Genomic DNA, 22,037 nt, shown 5'->3' on the forward strand with positions numbered 1-22,037 from the left:
CTTCCCTCTCTCACAGAAGGCATAAGTGCAATCTTCCATTTCCCACAGAACAGACCTAACAGGGCAGAGTTGTACTAACCTTCATCACTCACAGAGTATGTACACTTAAGATTACAGACAGATCACTAGAGTAAATGCTTAACTCGCTGAGAGGAATATATAGGAGGAATAGTGATTGAAAATGCAAGTTCTGGCACCATTCTCACTTAGGTGATATCCCACCTCAGCACTTGAGTTGATTGGGTTTCCATGTCTGGGAGAAATTGCAATGACTTAGCAGGTCATTGTTATTTGAACCAGCCGCACTACAAACAAAAGGGCATATTTATAATTGGGGTTGCGTGGCTCTTGCACTACTCAACGCAGTGCATACGCAATGCAAGCCCAAAATGTGACGCATCAAGCTAGGCACTGCTACCTTGCAAGGCCCTGAGTGGCTTAATAAATCTGGAGTAATGCATCACAGCGCAAATCAATGCATTGTGGGACCCTGCCCCAGGGAGGTGCTCCATCTGCAGCATGCATAGAAAATCGAAAATGCCTCAGGTGATTGTTTTTGTGCAGGAAGGAGCTCTTCCTGCACCAAAAAAATCCTCCTTACAACATAAGCAACCTTGCACCATGGTGCAAGGGTGCCTGCGTTGGTGCTAGGCAGCCAACACAGCGCCAGAACAGGGACAAAGGCAGGAATACCTTGTATTCTTTTGAATATGGCGCAATCCTGCCCTTTCCCTGTGACACTGCGTAGCACGTTGACTTGCTGCGTGATTTGGCCACAAATATAGCCCACAGTAACTATGCTCTAGAAAGGCACCCCGGTGCCAACCTCTCAGACAAGGTTTTAAAGACGCATGCATCAGGCTCTGGGTAATCCCAGCCTTGGTGCTGCACCTCTTCAGAATGCTAGGGGGCGCCATGGTCGGTGATTGTTTGGGCCCAGAGGATTTCCTCTGGAGCTTGCAAAGGACCACAGCACTGCGCAAATCCAAGTCCTGACACTATGAGCATCGCTCCATCCTTATTGGCCAACATCTCCTTAAATTCAGCAGGAGGCGCTTTTTGTTTTCATGCGCTATATTGATGTCCATATAAAGTATCAAACGAAAAGACTAATCGCCCGGCGATGGTATCGTCCTGTAGAACAATACTGACAGCCATGAGAGAGGCTGGATTCCCGGCTAATGAGATAGGATTTTGAACGTTTTTCAAAAAAAGTAAAAAACAAAATCAAAATATAATAAAACCATAGAAGGACTTTGGACCCACAGAGTTGAGTGACTCACTGAAACATGTTGATAAAAGATGAGCCAGGGAGACTCTGGAGGAACATGGGTGTGTCAGCAAAAAGATTATAAGGGGATGAATACGGGAAGGGGCACATTCATTACTAAGGAGAAACACTTTTTTTCAAAATTGAAAGGGACTATAAAAGGAAAAAAAGGGACTGAAATGTGAATCATAATTAGCACGAAAATATGAGAGACAAGGAAGAAATCGAGAGGAGTGGGAATGACTGAGGACGAAGAGAGACTCTTACAAGTAGATGAAAATGAGTAAAGGAGGGGGGCACGGGGATACTGGACAGAGGGAGTAAGGCTGCTTCCGAGCACGGGGCGCGTGTTTTTAATTCTATCAGTGGTTTACGAACCACCAGAAGCGCGGCGGGCTAAAGGAGAGAGCCGCTGACATGTTGGCGCCACTGACAGTCGCATGTAAAGCTCGCGTCGTGAAACAGGGCAGCGGCTGCGCGGAAGGACTAAGTGTACCTTACATGTCTGGCTTTAAATAGCTGGTAGAGTGGAGGAAAGGTGAGTCCGTAGTACAGGAGGCATTGCTTGAAATGATAAATATTAAGTGCAGGTACTCTGTGCTAGAGTACCTGCTTGTTTCCGAGAAGTGCCTGTACTCGCCAATTAAAAGTATTACGTTTTTCTTTAGATGTGCCGGTACTCTCCATCTCAAAATATGAAAGTGCCCGTACTGAGTACCGGCCCATTTAAAGCACTGACAGGAGGGGCTCCGGTTTTAGGCTGTGTCCGTTCTGCATGGCGATCTCTCCCAAGGTTTGCAGGGTGCGCTGATTGCCAACTACATCCCTGGCTCCAGACTCCAACCGCATGACCGCCCTCGGCTAACACAGAAACGGAGTCACGCCGAAACAATAAACTGGATCCGGGCAGCATTTTATAGCAGCCCAGGGTCAGACTGGGACAAGAAATAGGCCGGGCACCAAGTTAAAAGCGGCCCCCCGTTAGCAAAGCAGCAAACTAAAGAAAGCGGGCCACATCTGCAAATCAAGCCTGTTCTGAACTTGTAAGGACACACTGCATGAGTATTTTTCAAATGGGAAATTGCATGTATTTGTGTTTGCTGCAGGCGATGTCTGTGATAATGTCAGGGAAATCAGCAATGAAAACCAGACTACTAAAACAAGCATTTGCAAATACAATGGGTCTCGCGTTTGCTCAAGTAAAGGCTATTGGCGTTGTAAGGGCCATATGTACGAACACATTTTCCCATTGACACAGAATGGGAAAAACCCTTTGCTACATCTGGCCCTAAATTCCTAACTGGAATTTTCTTGCCACATAAATTGAAAATGAAAAGTAAAGCATTAGACATAAGCAAGCTGATTCAAAGCGCCACTGCCGCCATGAGTGTGAGCACGAAGGAGAGACACAAAAGGAAAAAGAAATTTGCTTGTAGTCAAACTTATCAGCAAACGTGCAATTATCCATGTAACAGGGTCGGTGTACAAGGCGGTAACAAAACTGCCCCAAGAAGGGACAAATATAAAGCATTTACCAATGATAGCAAAGGATTTTGGAAAGGCAAGCCCATGAACAAGTGACAGTGATAGGCATGCGGCGAACATGGCTAAAAGCCCACATAGAAACCAACACATCGGAAAAGTAGCGCTTGCGCGCTGCTATGCACGGCCTAAAAACAATACCCACACAGATGTGTGAGACCAGCCCATCAGGCACTACCTGACTGTCCTACAGGCCAGTCCGACCCTGCATCAACCGCCGCCTCTCTGCATCCCTCACAAACAATGTTGGTAGAGTACCGGTAATGCAGTGCAAGCTTCCCTTACTCAAGGAACAAGTTAAGACCACACACACACCCTTAAAGATAATAACGCACAAAGGATAGCAACTGGGTAAGGTGTAAGCTCAACGTACACAAGACAAGGGCACACATCAGGTAAAGCGCAGGGGGCATCAGTACAAGAATCACTCGCACACAGAGCAGGAACTTCAACAGGAGTGCAAGTCTTCTTCGATGCGGGAAACAGGTACAGCAGGGACTGCAAGGTTCTCCATATTCTCTCTCTCGCGCACACATGCGCACACCATCAGTGCACACACACACCATCAGCGCAAGCTTCCCTACATACACCATCAAGTAGAGCATTTGGAGAAGTGCAAGCTTCCACCATGCACACACCACCTACTGACCATGTAGAGGTCTGGAAGCAGTGGTTCAAGCTTCCCTCACACAGAACCAGCCCAGCACTGGGAGCTGCACTCTAGGTTTGGCTCTCTCCGCTACCCACTCAAAACACGTGGAGACCTGACAGCAGCAGTGCAAGATTCCCTCACACATACACATGCGAAACAGGTAGATCACGTTTGGTGACAAGCATCTCCCGCACACATAGAAAACCTAAAGCAAAAGCAGCAGCAGTGCAAGTTTCCCTCGCCGACTATGGAACAGATAGAGCACTGGATGCAACTGTGTAAATGTCTACACATCCACACACACCCGGATCAAGTACCTCACTGAGAGCAGTTGTGAAACCTTCCCTTACACTCAGACACACACGGTGTATTATAGCTCACTGTGAGCAGAGATGCAAGCTGCCCTCAGATCAGCTACAACGCTGTGTAGGCCAGTGCATGTAAACCTCACACAGCGGAAGAGGACAGTATGTGCAGCAACATAGCACACTTCTCTCAACAACTTCTTTGCCTGAATTTCCACCAGCTATCAGATCCTGGAGTTGCTGTATGTCAGAAAGAACTTTAATAACCACTTTCAGAAAAAACTGAGCTCCAATCATCTTTTCTTACAATCAAAATAACTAAAGAGCAAACAACCACATTTAGAACCCACAAGCTGTTCCCTGCTATGGTAATATTTCTCATTCCCAAAATCAGTTCATGGGGAGGAAATTCATTTATTTCCACGTCCCCTTTTACCCAACCCCTTGTCAGCCCCTTGTGATGAGCTGCTCCATCTCACCTCCAGGAGGTGAGACTGTGGGTGACACCTCACACTGCAAACTCTCTCCTGCAGCAGCAATGTGCAAAAGCAGTTAAGAGGAAGGGGTGGGTGCGAATTAGAAATAACACCCAGGGTGTCAAAAGATAATGAACCAGAGCTTTAAACCCTCTATAGCAGTGCAAAATATAAAAATAAGCATTCCACCTCTGGGGTGCTTGGGGAACGTTTATTCTGCATATAATCATTCTACATGTTCATGTTTAAAAGTGTATCCTTTTCTACGACCAGTGAGATCACACTATAGCTGTCAGTTAATGTATCTCTATGAGCTTTGAGGGAACCCACTCTTGCTTGCAGTGTGTATACTTCTGTGGTCAGGGAGAGGCCTCTCTCTTGCAAGCAGAGTGCAAGACCCTATGGTCACTGAGGACGCTCTCTTGTGTCGCTGTGTATGTCTTTGTGGGTTGTCAGGGGCTCAACATTGCTTTGTGTGTGCATATTCCCATGGTCAGAGTCCCTTTAGTTGCCAGTGTTTATATCTCCATGGTCAGTGAGGGACAACTCCCTGTCAGTATGTATCTTCCTATCGTCGGCTAGAGGCTCTTCTCTAGCTATCAGTTTATGTCTCCATAGACAGCAAGAGGCCCCTCTGTCCTTGTCATTGTGTGTGCTTCAGTCAGTGAGAGGCTCATCGCTTGAGGTCAGTGTGTTTGTCTCCATCGTCACAGAAAGGCCTCAGCCTAGCTGCCATTGTATACATGTGTGTGGTCAGCAGGAAACCCCCTCTTGCTGTTAGTGTAGAAGTCTGAAGTCAGGGAAAGGGCCCATCTTGCTTTCTGTGTGTATGTTTCTAAGGACAGTGGGTGATGCTTATCTTGCAGTCAATGAATCCCTCTCTGTGGTTAGGGAGAGGCAGCTCTCTTTCTGTTGCTTCTTATTTGTTATGCCACTGATTAAGAGGCTCAGTGTGTGGCAGGCTGCAATGGACCCTAATGTAAGCTCAGAAATCTGGCCCCAGCCCAGTGGTTTAGTAGTAAATACTGCAGAAAATGAGTTAAACTAGGCCTGCACACCCCAAGTACTTGAGCCACTGAGCCAGTTGCACTGATAGCTACACCCCTGTTCCAGACTCTTCATTCCCCAGTACCCAAACATCATCCCCTTAATTTCTCCAGCACAGCCTTACTTATTCTCTGTATCATGCTGCCTTTTACCAACTTCACCCCAACCACCTGCATCCCTCCACTTTCCCTCCCCCTATCACTTTCCACTTATGGTTAAAATTCCAACAGTCACCTCTCTTCCATTTCTCCTGCATCTCTCTTGTCCCTTTCACTTTGTCCCTTTAACTTTCTTTCAAGTAACTATAACTCGCGCCCTAGGGTAACTATAGCTCGTGTCCTTGCCATGCACAGTTTTCTTATGAATGTTATAGCAAACGTTGCAATCATTTCAAAGATGCCATACAAGATCTAATCAATGACATAATATGTGGAGTAATTAGATGTGCATGGCAAAGGCGCAAGTTATACTTACCTTAAGGCGCGAGTTATAGTTACTGGAAAGAACTCTAACTATAAGTGCTTAATTTCTAGGGTTTTGTACGAGTAAATTCAGAACCTATCTATAATGTCCCTGTAACCTTTGTTTTTTTCAGTGAATTTATATGTTTTTTAAACATAAAATCGTTTAACTTACTAGACGCTATTCCAACCACCGCCACACACGGCCTTTGGATGTGCGCAGTGGTGTTGGTCGCAAGGCCTGGCCTTGCAGCCAAGCCCTTATAGCCACCCAACGCTGCGCCGTTCATAGGCTGTGGCTGTAAAGAGCACAGGTTGGCCTCAGGGCCTGTCTCTGTCAGTAGATGTGTGAGTGGTTGCATGAGTGTCTGAGTGGGTCGTAAAGTGAGTGTTGTGAGTCTATGAGTGGGTCTGAGTGGGTGCATGAGTGTGTGTGTGAGTGGGTGCATGTGCCTCTGAGAGCATGTATGAGTGAATGAATTTGTGTATGAATGAGTCTGTGGTTTTTCTTTCAAATTATTCCTTAATAGTGAATATTTAGCAAATTAATAGTGAAAATTCGCGAACATTGCGCACCATGACTTTAATTTGCTCCTAAAACACACCTATATCACACCCCTGGGGTCAGAATACCTTCACCCTGAACCCTTATGCCACTTTCAATTTCAGTTTTCACCCCGCGGGACCGTGTCCTGTGAAATAAGTCAGGTTGCAGTCAGCCAATTGCAACACTTCTTTCCGCACGCGTATCAGCAAAAAATCACGAATTTCGCTATTAATCGCGGCCAGAGATATACAAATGTATTTGCCCATAAATATCTCCTAAACTACTGAATGGATTTACACCAAAATACCAAAAGCACAATCTGTGTACTGGCAGCTAGCTTTCTGCCAAATTTTATGTAACTCCGTCCAGTGGTTCGGGCTCTACGTGTTGACAGGTCCTACAGCAATTAACATGTGAAACCCAACGTTTTTTTAGCCATCTTTTTCCTCGGCCCCCACTGGAAGGATAACCCCGAAACTTCAGTTCACCGGCCACTTTTTTTGGAAACTTTTGTGAAGATTCGTTAATCTGTGCGAAAGATATAGGCAAGTCAAAAAACGCTTTTTCTATGGAAACTTGGTCCTAACTATAACTACCTACTGGCAACTGCCAGTAGGTAATATATACATATAAATATATCAGTGGCGGCCCATCCTTTAGGGCAGAGGGGCCACGCCCCCCACTTTTTGCCCCTCATGAAGAGTGTCTGTCAGGCTGAACAAAGGACAGCCTTACAGACACTCTCCATGTTCAGCTCAGGCAGCCAGGAGCAGACATGCGCGATTTGCGCAGACTCCTGGCTGCCTGAGCTGAACTTTGCTGGGCTGAGGAGGTCACAGCTCCTATGGGCGTGACCTCCTCGGCTCAGCAAAGGTGCCTCGAGGCCCTCCCTTGGGTGACGAGGAAAGTGTCACCAATTGACACTCTCCCTGGGCGCTTCAGGTTTAAGCCCTGAAGAGCCCAGGGCGAGTGTCAATCAGTGAGACTTCGTCACAGAGTGGGGTGGGGTGGGGTCAGCAGTCTCACTGATCCCATCCCACTCTGTGACAAGGCCAGGACTGCTGCCTTCCCTCATTGGCTGACCTTAGGGAAGGCAGCAGTCCCAACCCTCCTGGGACCTGGAGGCTGAAGGTAAGTGTGTGTGTGTGTATGTGTGTGATGTTTTAATTTGAATGTTTGGTGCGCGCGTGCATGTTTGAGTGTTATGAGTGTTGTTAATGGATGTGCGTGCGTGCGTGCGTGTGTGAAAGAATGAGTGTGTGCGATCTTTTAAAATGAATATTTGGTTTGTGCGTGCATGTTTGAATGGTATGAATGTTGTTAATGGATATGCGTGCGTGCGTGTGTGAAAGAATGAGTGTGTGTGATGTTTTAAAATGAATGTTTGGTGCGTGCATGTTTGAATGGTATGAGTGTTGTTAATGGATGTGCGTGCGTGTGTGCGTGCATGCCTATGTGTGAAAGAATGAGTGTGTGTGTGTGTGTGCATCCCGCCCGCCTCCCCTCCCTCCTAAAGCTGCCGGCCGCCACCGAAATATATATGTGTATATATATCTATATGTATATTTTTATATATATCTATATATATATATATATCCTGAAAACCCCAAAGGTTACAGGGACGTTATAGTTAGAAAATAGAATTAAAAAAACATAGAAATTCACTTAAAAACCAAAGGTTCATGGATGTTATCTCTTGCGAGACGCTGTAGTAGTTAAAAAAAAGGGCTCGGAGCCCCATCAATGTCATGTCAGTGTCTTTCATTGGTTCATGGGCTTGCCTTTTAAAATCTGCTTGCTTCCATTAGTGGAAGGCATGCATACGTCATGCCTTTTCCGGTGTTTAGCCCTCCTCGAGCGCAGCGACCAAGTACTGAAATCATACGAGGCTCGCTGTTTTCCGTCAGGTTTGTGGACTACTTTTTCTCTTTTTTCGCAGCGCAATCTCGCTTGGCAGAAGTCGAGCGCTTTGCATGGCATCGACCCTGTTACATAGTTAATTGCACTTTTGCCAGTTAAGTAGATAATAGCACTTTTGCCAATAGGTTTCACTACGAGTGAACTGTAGCTGCGCGATCGCGCTCTTTTTTTCCATTTAATGAGGCAAGAAAAGTCCGGTTGGGAGTTTAATTGCACTTTTGCCAGTTACGAAGATAATTGCACTTTTGCCAATAGTTTTCACTACGAGTGAACTGTAGCAGCGCAAATGCGCTCTTTTTTTCCATTTAATGAGGCAAAAAAAGTCCGGTTGGGAGTTTACAACTGCTAATAGCTCTAACTGGGAGAAATGCGAGACCCGATGCATTGCAAATGCTTGTTTTGTTTTGGAAGCTCTTTACAGGCTATCTGGGACCGTGGGGGGAGCCTCAAGGCCTCCCACATGGCCCCACTGCTTCAGCAAGCAAGGAGCTGCTTTAAGCAGCAGCTCTGTGGTTGCTGAAGCAACCCTTTCATCTCTGTCCCCTGCAGTGGCTCTTTGAGGGGTGAGGTGGTGATCCCTGGGGCTGTGGGGGGGGGGGGGCAATGGTCCCCCCACATCCAATTTGTTAAATGCCAAGTGGGTGGTGGTCCACGGGGCTGGGGGGGGTGAGCACCCGCACACTCATATTGCAGTATAGCCCTGGGGAGTTGGTTGTTCATGGGGCTGTGGGAGAGGCCCTGGGGCATCCCCCACGATATTAAAGCAAACACCAATATGTGCTTTCTGAACACTTTATATACTGCTGTTACCAGTCACAGGTCAGGAAGGCTTTGGGGGAAAACACTCTTCAAATGATGATGCTATGTGAAAAACAGACAATAGTGCTCAAGACTCACCACAGAACCCTTAAATAGAACACAATAAATGAATGGGACTTCAGCACCTGCATCCAATCAAAATACCTCCTACCTGACCACAATGCCTAGAACAGCCCACAGCTGTGAAATCCACTACAGTACCTGAAACCAGAGTAACTGAAGTATGCTGCAATACATCAGAGTGACCACAAAACCTGAAACTGACAACACCAGAAACGTACATCAAAACAAGGAAACAAGGATTGGGCCTCGAGCTACTAAAAGTATACCTGAAACCAACAATAACACCTGAAACCCACCACAAGACCTGAAACTGATCACAGTAACTGAATAGGGCTACAGCACCTGCAACCGACTACAATACCTCCGAACCGACCTCAGTGTCTCAAACAGACCACAGAGGGTGAAACCCACTACGATACCTTAAACCAATCAGAGTAACCGAAGTCTACTGCAATGCATTAAACTGACCACAATACCTAAAACTGACAGCACCAGAAACTTACATCAATATACCTGAAACCAACAATATTACCTGAATCTCACCACAAGACCTGAAGCACACCACTGTACCTGAAACTGAACACAGTAACTGAAAGGGACTTCCGCACCTGTAACCAACCACAACACCTACGAACTGACCACAGTACCTATAACAGACCACAGACTGTGAAACCCACTACAGAACTACAATACCGGAAATCAATTAGAGGGACTGAAGTTGACCACAATACATCAAACGGACAGCAACACCTGAAATGGACAGCACCAGAAACTGACATCAATACATGTAACCAAGGACTGTGTTTGAAACTGACAAAAGTATACCTGAAATCAACAGTATTACCTGAAACTAACCACAGGACCTGAAAGCCAGAACAGTACCTGCCACCAATCACAATACACGAAATTGACCTCAAACCTGAGTGCAATACTGGAAACCCATTGATGAAGGTGACTGCAATATCTGAATCTGACAGCTATACCTGAAAAAGACTGTTATATTTGAAATTGACACCAGTACTTAATACTTACCTCAGTGCTAGACGAAGGCGTCAATCCTTGAAACTGACTAGAATATCTGAACCCATCTACAATACCTGAAACACACCCGATTGCATAAAACCAACTACACAACATGAAACCGACCATAGGGACCTATGTACGAACACATTTTCCCATTGACACAGAATAGGAAAAACCCTTTGCTACATCTGGCCCCAGTGCCTTAAATCACAATACCTGAAACTGATCACAGTACATGAAACTAACTACAGTGCCTGAACATGAGTACTATATCTGAAACGGCCCACAATCCTTGAATCAACTACAACTAAAAGAAACCAGTTTCTGAACCTGACTACAACACGTAAAACCCACCAGAGTACTTGAGCCCGACTACAATAGCTGAAACTGACTACAATGCATAAAGCTGACCACGGACCTGAAACTTTTCATACTGTCTGAATTTAATTATGATACTCACACCAGACAGAAATACGTGAAACTCACTACAACGGCTGAACTGGACCACAGCAGTGCTTAATTTGTGCTTGTTTCCGGTGCTGAGCACCGGCACTTATTTTTGAGGGCCAGTGCTTAGTCTTCTGCCTCAAGCATTTGCTGCGAACAAAAGAAGACGGAGGAAGGACAAAAACGAAAAAGCGTCACAATGGGAGAAAGCAGAACGCTGCAAAAGTGAGCCGAAGGGGCAGGGAGTGGCTTTAAATGGTTTGAAGAGGCCCAAGATGGCTTCAGGATTACACTCTGTGTTCCCACATTTAATTGCAGCTGCAGCATGTTTGCGAGTCGGCCTTTGAGCACCGAATCGTTTTTATTGACAAATTAAGCACTGGACCACGGTACCTTAGATGAGGATTGTACATGAAACTGACCACAATACATGAACCAGCTATGCATGTGAAACCAACTCCACTATAAGAAATTGGAAAAAATTAAATATGTAATGCAACATTACAACAAACTACAATACGTCATGCAATTGCAATGCCTCTAACTAATTACAATGTCTAACATAGATCACAAAATCTGAAGCAGATTACTGTTCCTGAAACTGACCATAATCCTGACCGCACACCCTAAAACTGAACTCAATGCGTGAACTCAGTGCGTGAAAGTAACCACGCTACAAAAACCAAACACACTGCATGATCCTAAACACAATCTGACCCTGAAACTAGTACTTAGCAAAGTGACCAACTGCCCACACTAACTGAAAGGGTCAACAATATGTGAAATGAACCACTCTACTGAAAAGCTGCCACAATTTTAAATTGACCACACTAGATGAAAATGTCTACACTGCCTGAGACTTGCCACAAAACATAAAGAGATATCGATACGGAATCTTGACCATATACCTGTTTATATGCCCAAAGCTTAACTTGACCACTTCTCCAGGAAATGACCTCAGTTCTACCTGCCCACCCCCATGTCACTCAAACTTCAGATGGTTCAATGAAGTAATAATGCATAGTTTTTATTTTTATTTTGAGGAGCCTCGCAGAAAAGCCACAGTGGCTATGAAATGAATTCACTCGCTGTGAATCTTACTGTACTGATGGACACAAGGAAATGCACACAGCTGCAGACATATTTTTCCAGTCCATTTACAGTAACTTTAGATTATGACGTTATTGTATTACCGGCAGCAGCACCCGTCAATAACTAACGTTATTTAGCCTCACTGAGTGGCGTGGAGGCCCGTGATGCTGTTAGCACGTGAATGTCATGCCTGCTTCCTCGGCTAACATCCCCGGCGGCCCTTCCGGAAAACCAGGAAGCTGAGATCCTTTACGTTCCGAAGAATCTGATTGGCTGTCCTGCTCGCACTGTCCCAATGTGTGTAATGATCCGAACTTCTGCTTGGATTCATTAAAGCTTCAAACAGGAATAGAAGGGGTAGTAACTGCTACCCCCAGCTTCCCTTTTGGTACTCCTGGTGCTTCTCTGCGTACCCCGAGCCCCAGAAGTCATGAGGGCAGCGCCAGGAGGAGAACATAAACAAGCTTCTAAGAGTTCTGCTTAAGTTCTGTAGACTCCACGCATTGCCCATCTAGCCTCTTGATTTAGGACAAATCGGGAGCTGTCCATGGGACAAGCGGGCCAACCTGTGATGTCACCGGGGTCAAAGAGGACTTGTATTGACTTGCGCTAATTTGATAGAGTAAATGTGCATACCCAGGACTTCTTTCTGTTTCTTGATTTTGGAGTGAAATACCCGAATACAGGGCCACTCTGGGGCTCTGTACAGTGTCGCCCTAGATGACCACAGGTTTGTTCTTATCATTGTAATGGATGTTAAACCATTGTCTCCTTGCTATGGTATCATTACTGGCCACTCCAGGACGTCCACTACCGTCAAACATGTCAAACACCCAATACTGGCCAGCACCAAGGGCGAAAGTGGTCTATCATTGTTGAACATCTTTGAGAGCTGTTGTTACTTGACTGAGGATTCTCATTTTGGGTGACACTCCCTTTCCATGGTGAAGCTATTCTGAAACGTTTTACATAGGCCCATTACAGTTAAAAACTACACAATCGTTTTCTACTATCGCTGCACTGAGTTCCTTTACTTCCTGTAGACCTGCACGTTTTGCAAAGACACAGCAAGCTGCGAAGCGTTGAAAAAGGACCTGTTGGCACTTTACAAAATCCCTGCAAAAGCAGCGCGCCAGGATACCTGCACTCCTGCATCCCCCCATTTAAACCAGACCAGACAGACCCACGGGGTGGCAGAGACACCCAGACAGGGCGGGAGAGAAGGCCGGGTGTGAGGTGTGAGCTGCAGCGCCACACAAAAGCTGCATTGTCCAGGCTCGTCTGGGCCGACAGAAGTGTAAAACGCCAGTTATCCCCACACCCCGCTGAACCACGGCCTGTTGTGCACACAGAACTGTACATGCACGCTGAGGTATGTCCAAGTAGCGCTGTGCAGTCACTCTGGGCTCTGTCGCTGTAGCGCTGCGCATGCACTCTGAGTTCTATCGTAGCGCTTTACATGCACACTGTGCTCTATCATTATAGCGCTGTACAGGCATTCTGAGCCCTCTGAGCTCTATCATTATAGCGCTGTACTGGCATTCTGAGCCCTATCGATACAGCGCTGTACATGCACTCTGAGCTCTATCATTATAGCGCTGTACTGGTATTCTGAGCCCTATCGATATAGCGCTGTACATGCACTCTGAGCTCTATCATTATAGCGCTGTACTGGCATTCTGAGTCTTATCGATATAGCGCAGTACATGTACTCTGAGCTCTATCCTTATAGCGTTGTACAGGCACTCTGAGCCCTATCGATGTAGCACATTAAGGGCCAGATGTAGCAAAGGGCTTTTCCCATTCTCTGTCAATGGGAAAATGTGTTCGTACATATGGCCCTAAGTTCTATCGTAGCGCAGTACATACTGTCTGAGCTCTATTATTATAATTATATCGCTGTACATGCACTCTGAACTCTATCATTATAGCGCTGTACATGCACTCTGAACTATATCATTAAAGCGCTGTCCAAGCACTCTGAGCCCTTCCGATGTGATGCTGTACATGCACTCTGAGCACCATCATTATAGCGCTGTACGTGCGCTCTCTGCTACGTCACGGATGTGTTGCAGGAGTTTTATATGCATTCGCGTTGTGCCGTATTAACATTATTCATAATAATATATTTTGCAGATGCAGCTGTGCGCGCTGGGTGCTGTGTTCACAAAGTGCAGCTCATGCTGTATTGATGCAATTACACACACCCGTGCTGTGTTTGAAAGGTGGTGCACAAGCCCTTTTGTTGAATTCACAACATGCTGTGGTGCAATTTACCCTCTGTCTCCAGACGCCGCTCACACCCATCCATGCCCGGCACCCCGGCGCCCTCTCGCCCCTCCGGATCTCCCGCGGATCTTCAGACTCTGCGTGGTTTGGGGTCTCCCGTCGGCGGGTCCGGTGCCCCGGGGCAGAGTCCTCCGTCGCTGCTCTCTGAGCCCTGATCCTGGTCCCCGGCTTCACGGGGCTAACCCCGCACTCATTGCTGCTCCCTGTGCCTTAGAGAGTCCCGATCCCCCTCGCTTCGGCCTCTCCCTGGTCTGTGGCAGCAGCTGCCTCAGCTCTCCCTTCAACTCCTCGGCCTCTGCTCGCACACCCTCGGATCCCTCTCCCCGGACCACCGAGAGGTGTCTGCTCCTCCTCCCCCCGGACCCTCACTTCCCTCGTCCACAACTTATGCTGCTCTCCCCCCACCTCCTCCCCTCTTTTGGACTTCCCTTTCCCGGACCCCTCCCCGCACACCTCCTTCTCCCATCTTACAACCCCCGCTTGTTGTTTCATCCTCACTCTTGTTTGAATCTTTTCTCCTCTGCCTCCTTTTACCTCGCTCCTCCTCCTCCGCAGTCCTTGTTCTCCTCTTCCTCCATCTCCTCTTTCTACCCCTTCATTCTCACTCTCCCTCTTCTTACATTTGCTCCATATTGTTAGCGGCACACTTCTCGTTTCCCCCTTCCCTTCGGTTATCCGTTCTCTCCTTATATTCTGCCTTTGTTACCCCTTGCGTTAGCCCCTTTCTCTCCTGCCTCTAATTTGTCTCCTCTCCCTTGAGTGCCTCTGTCCGGACTGCTCTCTTCCCCCTCCTTCCTGACTTCTCTGCTTACGGTTTCTCCTCCGCGTGTCTTTCTTTCTGTTGTCTCTTCCTCACTGCCTCTCGCCCTCTGTGCTTCTCTGCCCTCCTCCCCAGGTTCCCTTACTTTTGTCCCTTGTATCTTCTGTTCATGAGCCCCTAGGTCTTCTCCCGTCTCTTCTCTCTCCTTCTCCCCTCCTTGGCACCCTTTCTTCCGGGGTACCTTTCCCCCTCACCCTTTCCTGTTTGCAACATCACGTCTTCTCACCCTGTGCTCCTTCAGTTCCCGTCCTCATCTCTCCATCTTTCCCCCTCCTCCCCATCCTCCCGCTTAGCCACGCGCCGCATGTTTTCTCTCTTCATTAGTTCTGTGTCTCGCTTTTCAGGTTCATCTTCCTCCCCATTCTCCCTCTCCCCTCCTTCCCTGTCTGGTCACTCACGCCGCCTCTCGCCTTACACCTGTCTTGTGTCTCTTTGGCTTCCATTCCCTGTCTTTCTTTTCTATTTGTTTCCCCTTCTCTTCCTTTGTTACGCCTCCTGTCCGTCTGTACCATGGTTATATGTAGAAACTGCCCCCGGGTCCACACCCAGGTTTTGACTCCCTTTTCCACTGAAAGTTACGAGCTGTTCTAGGCATAGACGCCAGTGACGCCGTCGGAGGGAGATTACATTTTCCCAGCATCCTTTCCAGACGCCTTTCCGAGAGAAAAGCTCCTTCCCCGGGTGCAGTTAATGCTTTGGAAATGAGTGTTCTTAAGGTGTTAATTCCCACCTCCTTCGCCTCTGCGAAGTAAGTGATTCGATTAATGTCGACCAAAGCGGATAACGGAGTAAAGCCTAGTTCTGGTCTCACAGGGGTCGACTGCCTTAAGTGAAACGAATCTCTGATGTAATTCAGAAATGTGAGGCGCAGGGTTTGAGTGAATGTAAGTGCTCGCGCGCCTGGACCTTAGTAAGTAAATTTACAGGGTGACGCGTATAGGCCGATGAACCTTTTGGATCGCATGGAGTATCCCAGCCATGTAGTGACAAATGTTATCAATATTCAAAATGACCCATCTGTAACCACTAGGAGAATCATTAATTATTAGACAATTATATCAACATTTCATGAATAACCACAACTCAAAATACATTTTGACATGTTTTATTTCCCTGTTAGTTACAATTCTAGTGCATAAGGTTAACTCAAACTTTATTCACTCAGATCAGAATTAGTTTATTAATGACAACCAATAACACAATCAAATCAGAACTTGAGAAAACAAATACGCTAATATGCTTCAGCATAAGCCAACAATGATGAATATGTCAACATCAATAGCAGAGTTCAGCAATCAGTTCGTCAATCATTTGTCCCTGTCAACGTCACCCAAAGAATCCTACCTAATCCAGATTAGCATTTAGCATGTGGTACTTCATGCGAAAACAAATTAGAAACGTGAATTTGGAGAACTTCTAGCTAAGAGGAAATCTATTAAACAGCACAGTTGGTACCTAGAAGGAAAGGCACAAAGTTAATCAGTCACATTGTCATAGCTACCTATCCACGGAATGGATCAGCAACAAAGTCAGCCTTCATCTCCAGGTCATCAATTGATCAGCAACGCATCAGCCTCTCAAGAGCATAAGCTCACTGACACAATCTCGAATCTTGTCTTCTGTCATCATCAATTCTCTCCTCGCATCTGAAGTTTTAGCCCCTTGTCATGACTTATTTAGGTTTTCCAGTCCATCCTCCTAATTCCTAATTGGTCAGTCAATCACCAGTTATTACCCTAACCAATAATATTATTTTTGCACATCTATGAATTCTAATATTTCAACATTCTCAGTTCATTGATTGGTTCTCTATGATGATGTCCTCATCATCCGGCTCTTCAGGTATCCAAAAGTTGCATCTTCTTCTCCAGTCAGTGTATCTATTGTTTGAGTCCTTGGAAAGTACATCAAGTCTGCCTTACACCAAATTGTAACAATTTTAATTCCATCATCTCCTGTCCATCGGTACATTGCAGAAAACTCTAGCAAAGCAGATTTTATTAATGGAAGTGGTCAAAGTTAGTTTAACACGGTCGCTTCCCTCCAGCATGCTCTAATAATTCAGCTTCTGCATGAGGCAGTTAACTCTACAATATAATGCAAAACATAGGTTATACATCTCAATATGGCACATTACTACATTATTATTACATTTTTTCATTATTTCACATATTTTTTAATCATTTTAGTACAACTTTCATATAAGTGGCTGCAATTCTCTGTGGGCACATTTTCAAACGTGCACATTATTTTCTCTACGATTAATTTCTCTATGAACTTTTGTTAATCATAACATATAAACATTTATTAATAATTTATAATAAGCATATCTGCTTCAACATATGTGTCCCAATTAAGGCCCTGTACAAAAGAGCAGGGATAATCTTTGTCTTTATGACTTCCAGGAAAAAGACCTAGGGCTCCTTTCCCGTAAACTGGGGAAAACCTTTTTAGTGCTCCCAAAATCATTTTAATTCTACTTTTTAAAATTTCACCAGGACCTTTCCCGGACAAATTTTTGTCTGTATCAAAACCCAGGCTTGGGTGCTCCTGGATCTCTATTTGAAGGCTTCCTGGCATCCAGGTGAACTTGGGCTTGTTTCGGCAAACGTCCATTACCTTGGTTTTATTAATGTTATTAACAAGGTTGTTTTCTTGCCTGTACATTTAGATTGCATTGGGTTGCCTTGAAGGCCGATCTGGGTTGTTGCCAAGAGGAGCAAATCATCAGCATAAGCTAAAAGGTGTACTTTGGTTTGCCCTAGCTTTGGAACATCGCCTAAGCTATGTACGAGTACATCTTCTAGGTCCGATACATACAGGTTAAAGAGAAGAAGGGCTTTAGGACATCATGAGTAGGAATTTTTGGAGATACACTGTGTAGGAAGCTGGGTTCTGGTTGCAGCCCCCCTCCCCACGTTTTGCCTGGTTTTTGATGCAACTTTGACTGAAGTGCACTGGGTTCCTGCAAACCAGGTCCCCATTGCCAGTGTTCCTTCCCCAAAACAAGATACCTGGTTACTTGATCTCCAAGTGGCCAGGCCCTTTAGCACCTCCGTAAGTCCCTAGTAAATGGTACCCCTGATACCTAGATGGTTACTGAAGAGGGGACCTAGGAGCTGCAGCACAACATGTGCCACTTTAAGGGACCAAGCACCAACGTCACGCAGACTGCCATTGTAGGCTGAGTGACAAGGTGCTCCCTAAAAGTGAAAATACAACATGGCACACAGACTGTGTGCCATGTCCCCCAAACACTGCATGTAATATTTGTATGTGTGGGCATACCTGCAAAAGAAGATATGTCCCTGCTATGTCTTTGTTGATTCTTAGACATAGTAGGTGAACAGTTAAGCCATTTTAAATAAATGTTCTGGACACTGGTCAATACGAGCTCCCCACCTACATGATGGCTGCACTGAAAATAGGGATTTGTTATCAAACATGTCCTATAAATAAACCCTCACTGATTCCAGTGACAGATTTATTAATACATGCACCCAGAGGACACCTTAGAGGTGCTCCCTGAACACCTACCGACCGCTGGTGAGCTCACTGACCAGGTCTAACCATTCTGACAGCAACAGATGAGAATCGGACCCCCTAGGGAGAGAGCCTTTGCTCTTTGGAGGTCAGAAACTAAGCCTGCTCGGGTAGGGGTCTTACACCCTCTCCCCACAGGATGACCTGCATTCCATGGCAAGAGCTCCAAAGAAGCCTACCAACTTTGGTATGCAGACCTGGCCTTCCTCAGAGGGAGATGCCGACCCCCATGCCCCAGGGCCCATCTGGAACCCGGGGGAAATTAGTTATGCAGAAGGCGTGTTACATTTCTAGACTGGACACACCCCTAGGGTGACCAGCTTTGAAGTGGACACAGCCTAGGAAATTCCACCATCTTGCGTGTGGTGGAATTTAGGATCTCTGGACAGGGTTATGCCCTGGAAGTGGTCATCTAGGGAGTGTAGTGACCCCAAGGGTAATCAGCCCATTGCCTACTACCCTTCACTCCCTTTAACGCCCCCTAAATTGAGTACTTAGGGGACCCCTGATATCATATCCTCAGAACTTCACTGGTCAAAAAAAGTAGTGGACAAGAAGCCAGCTGAACCGAGGAGCACAGCTGACTTGGCGTCAACCCTGCCAGCCTGCCTGCTGCACCGATCCTCGAGGAGCAACTGACCTGTCCTGCCGCTGGGCCTCCAAGAAACAGGAAGAGCTGCCAGTGCTACACGAATCGCCAAGAACTCCCTTGGAGCTAAGGAGCTGGTCTCTGCATCTGCAGGCACTCAAACAAAAAACTGTGAGGACTGGGACCGCCAAAAACCCAACTCCAGACAGCACCACAGCACCCGCGCCACCTAGCCCGAGCTGAAGTGGGCCAACAGTGTTAGCGTTGTCCCTAGGCCCTCCAGAGATGAAGCCGACCTTGAGTGGTCCCTCTGTGGACTTCACAACGGCATCTGTAGCCTGTTTCTGCAGACCACCTACATTCATGAGTGACCTGGAGACAAAGACCCAACTGCCTCAGGACACCTCTCTACCCGTCCGCCCCGGACCGAGATGAAGAGACTCAAGGGTGCCCCCACGTCTGCCAGCCTTGTGATACCTCAGCCCACTTGTTAGCTGGACTGGACACCCAGTCCAAGCCTGCAGATTGTTTTTGCAGGCCCCCCTGGAACTGTGAAGAACTCCAGCACCGGATCCAACGCCAGAAGACACCACTGCACCCCAGCCCCACAGCCCAAGGAGAAGTGGGTCAACGCTGTTGCCATGTGCCCAAGGACCTCGAAGGTCGAGCCTCCAATGGGTTCCCCTGGACTGATCTTCCAGTCCATCCCTGCAGCTACTTTGTAACCAGACAGCTCCCCATAGACTTACACAGGGTACCCAACGCTAAATTGCACCCCTTCACCCGGCCATCTCAGTGCCACCCGAGGTGACCTGCCGTTGTGTCCTTTGACCTTGCCCTACACTTACCCTAAGTCCAGGAGACTGGTCCCCTAAGTCACTGTACTATACCTACAAGCAGTGCTTGTTCTTCTTACAATACAGCATCAGAAAAATACACTGTGTCCACTTTTCAAAACTCTATAAATTCCTAACTTGAAAAGTACTGACCTGATTCCGGGGATCTTGGTATCAAAAGTTATATGAAAGTGCATGTTATTTTCATAATTTTTTGTCAGATTTCTTTATTGAGTGTGTGTCTCATTTTCTGTATGAGTGAGTGCCTTACATGCATAGCACTATCCTCTGATATGCCTAACTGCTCGACCACACTACCCAAAAAGAGAACATTTGGGATGTCATTTGTGCCTCTGTGATATCTCTGGGGATTGCTTGGACTCTCTGCACAGTGTACATCATTTTGGTCCATTATATAAAGAGCCAGCTTTCTACATTGGTGGTAGTGGTGTTGTGAAGGCTTTGTGTGTACTGTACTAATCTGTCAGTATTGTGATTCCACTAAAGGATCCACAATTGACTTTAATTACCAAAAATACTTTTTCGATTTGCTATTTTTGATCTATCTAAATTTCTATTCTGGTCTGTTACGGCCTTGGTTAAGTCCCACAGTCCTCGTTATTTAGAAATTTAAAAGTTATCCTAGATAGTTAGGCCTTTAAAAAATGTAGGTGGTCATTATGAACATGGCGGGAAACACCGCACCGCTAGCAGTGGCGGTAATTACCGCCAACAGGCTGGCGGTCCAGTCCGCCAAATAATGAAGCGCATGAGAAACAAGCAGCGGGCCATCCACTCACCGCCATTCTGGTAGTCCTGCCAACGACGGGGGAGGCCGCCCTCAGGCCGGCGGAAAGGCCCTACCCGCCCACCAAATTATGAAACACCACAACACCATCAGTTCCAGGGCAGGAAGTACTGCCAGGCAAAGCGTGACAGAAACGACCCATATAAAGGGAAATACTCACCGGAGGTACACAGAACACACCGGCGCAGACATAGTGCCAGAGTTGGAAATAATCCCAGTGCTTCTCCTTGCCATATTTCTCCAGGACCGTGATCGTCGATAAAGACGACGACTGTAAGTCCCGCAGCCTAGTACACATGGAAAGAAAGGGCACCGTTACACACCCACCCACCCCATCCACACCGCAACGCACTCCCAATCCCTCCCACCATCCCAAGCCATACATACCATAACAAAACGTACTTACCAGTCACAAGCCAACAAATACCTGCACCAATGCACACACCTGTGCACACCACACCCCCACAGTGAAATGCTGCACAACGGCTTAATATTGCACCAACATGTCTGCTGGGCACTAAAATGTATGTTTAACAAATAAATATGAATGTTCAAACAAGGCCATAGGCCAGACCATAAACAACTCCCATAAGGGCAAATATAGGCTACACTTGACTCCTACAATGGGAAAGGAAACTCCACTGAGAAGGGGCATCAATGGGGCAGCCAGGTACCTCAAGGAACAGGGGCAGGGGGTGGTGAGTCAGGTCTTGAAGGGGGGGGTCTTCGGCTTAGGTTTAGGAGGTGGAGAGGGTTTGGGCTTGCCCTTGGAAGGAGGGGGAGTGGGCCTGGACTGGGGGGTGGCAGAGGGACTTGGGGCCACACAGGGCTTCTTCCTCCCTGGGGAGGGGGCACGGTAATGGGAAGGGCAGACGAGGGCGGACTTTGACGAGGAAGGAGTGGACTGGGCTAGGGCATGGAAACGTTTAGAGACAAGACGGAGTGGGCCAGTGGGTTCAAACAGGTCAACACGGGAGAGGAAACGCTTCTTAGGTGCAGTTGGAGGGGATTTGGAGCCAGGTCTGGGAGTAGAGGTTGAGGGGGTGGTGATACGAGGTGTAGTTGTGCTGGACGTGGATGCAGGTGCCTGTTTAGTCTGCTTATGTATGGTGGATGTTTGTGGTGTGGATGAGTGTGTGCATTTGAGTGTTTTGGGAGGAGGGGTGTGGACACAGTTGGAGAAGAAAGGCTGCCAGTGTATATGGATGTTGTGTGGGTGTCTACAAGTCTGATGAGTGTGCTGCAAGTGTATGTGAATGTAGTTGTGGTGAGTGCAGGTGTGGTGTCTGGGGTGCATGACTGGATGTCAGCTGTTGTGGTGACTGCAAGAACGGGGGCAGCAGCAGTGACTGAGGGTGCAGTGCATGTGGGTGTGCATGGTAAGGTGACAGACAGGGAGGCGGGGGAAGCTGACACAGTGGGGGAGTTGGATGTTGTTGTGTGTGCTTTGGTATGTTGGGTGTGTGCCTGCCTGTGGTGGGAAGTGTG

At 47.0% G+C, this 22,037-nt stretch overlaps 1 protein-coding gene across 1 annotated transcript in view; it reads right to left on the reverse strand.

The window, feature by feature from the left end:
* Positions 1-14,441, reverse strand: part of LOC138284903 (transmembrane protein 200B-like) — a 42,411-nt gene extending 27,970 nt beyond the window's left edge. Inside the window, exon 1 of the mRNA XM_069224173.1 lies at positions 13,942-14,441. The gene's annotated coding sequence lies outside the window, so the exon portion shown is untranslated. The remainder of the gene's footprint in view (positions 1-13,941) is intronic.
* Positions 14,442-22,037: the final 7,596 nt, after the last annotated feature.

Source organism: Pleurodeles waltl, chromosome 3_1, assembly GCF_031143425.1.
Source record: "Pleurodeles waltl isolate 20211129_DDA chromosome 3_1, aPleWal1.hap1.20221129, whole genome shotgun sequence".
Taxonomy (NCBI): Eukaryota; Metazoa; Chordata; class Amphibia; order Caudata; family Salamandridae; genus Pleurodeles; species Pleurodeles waltl.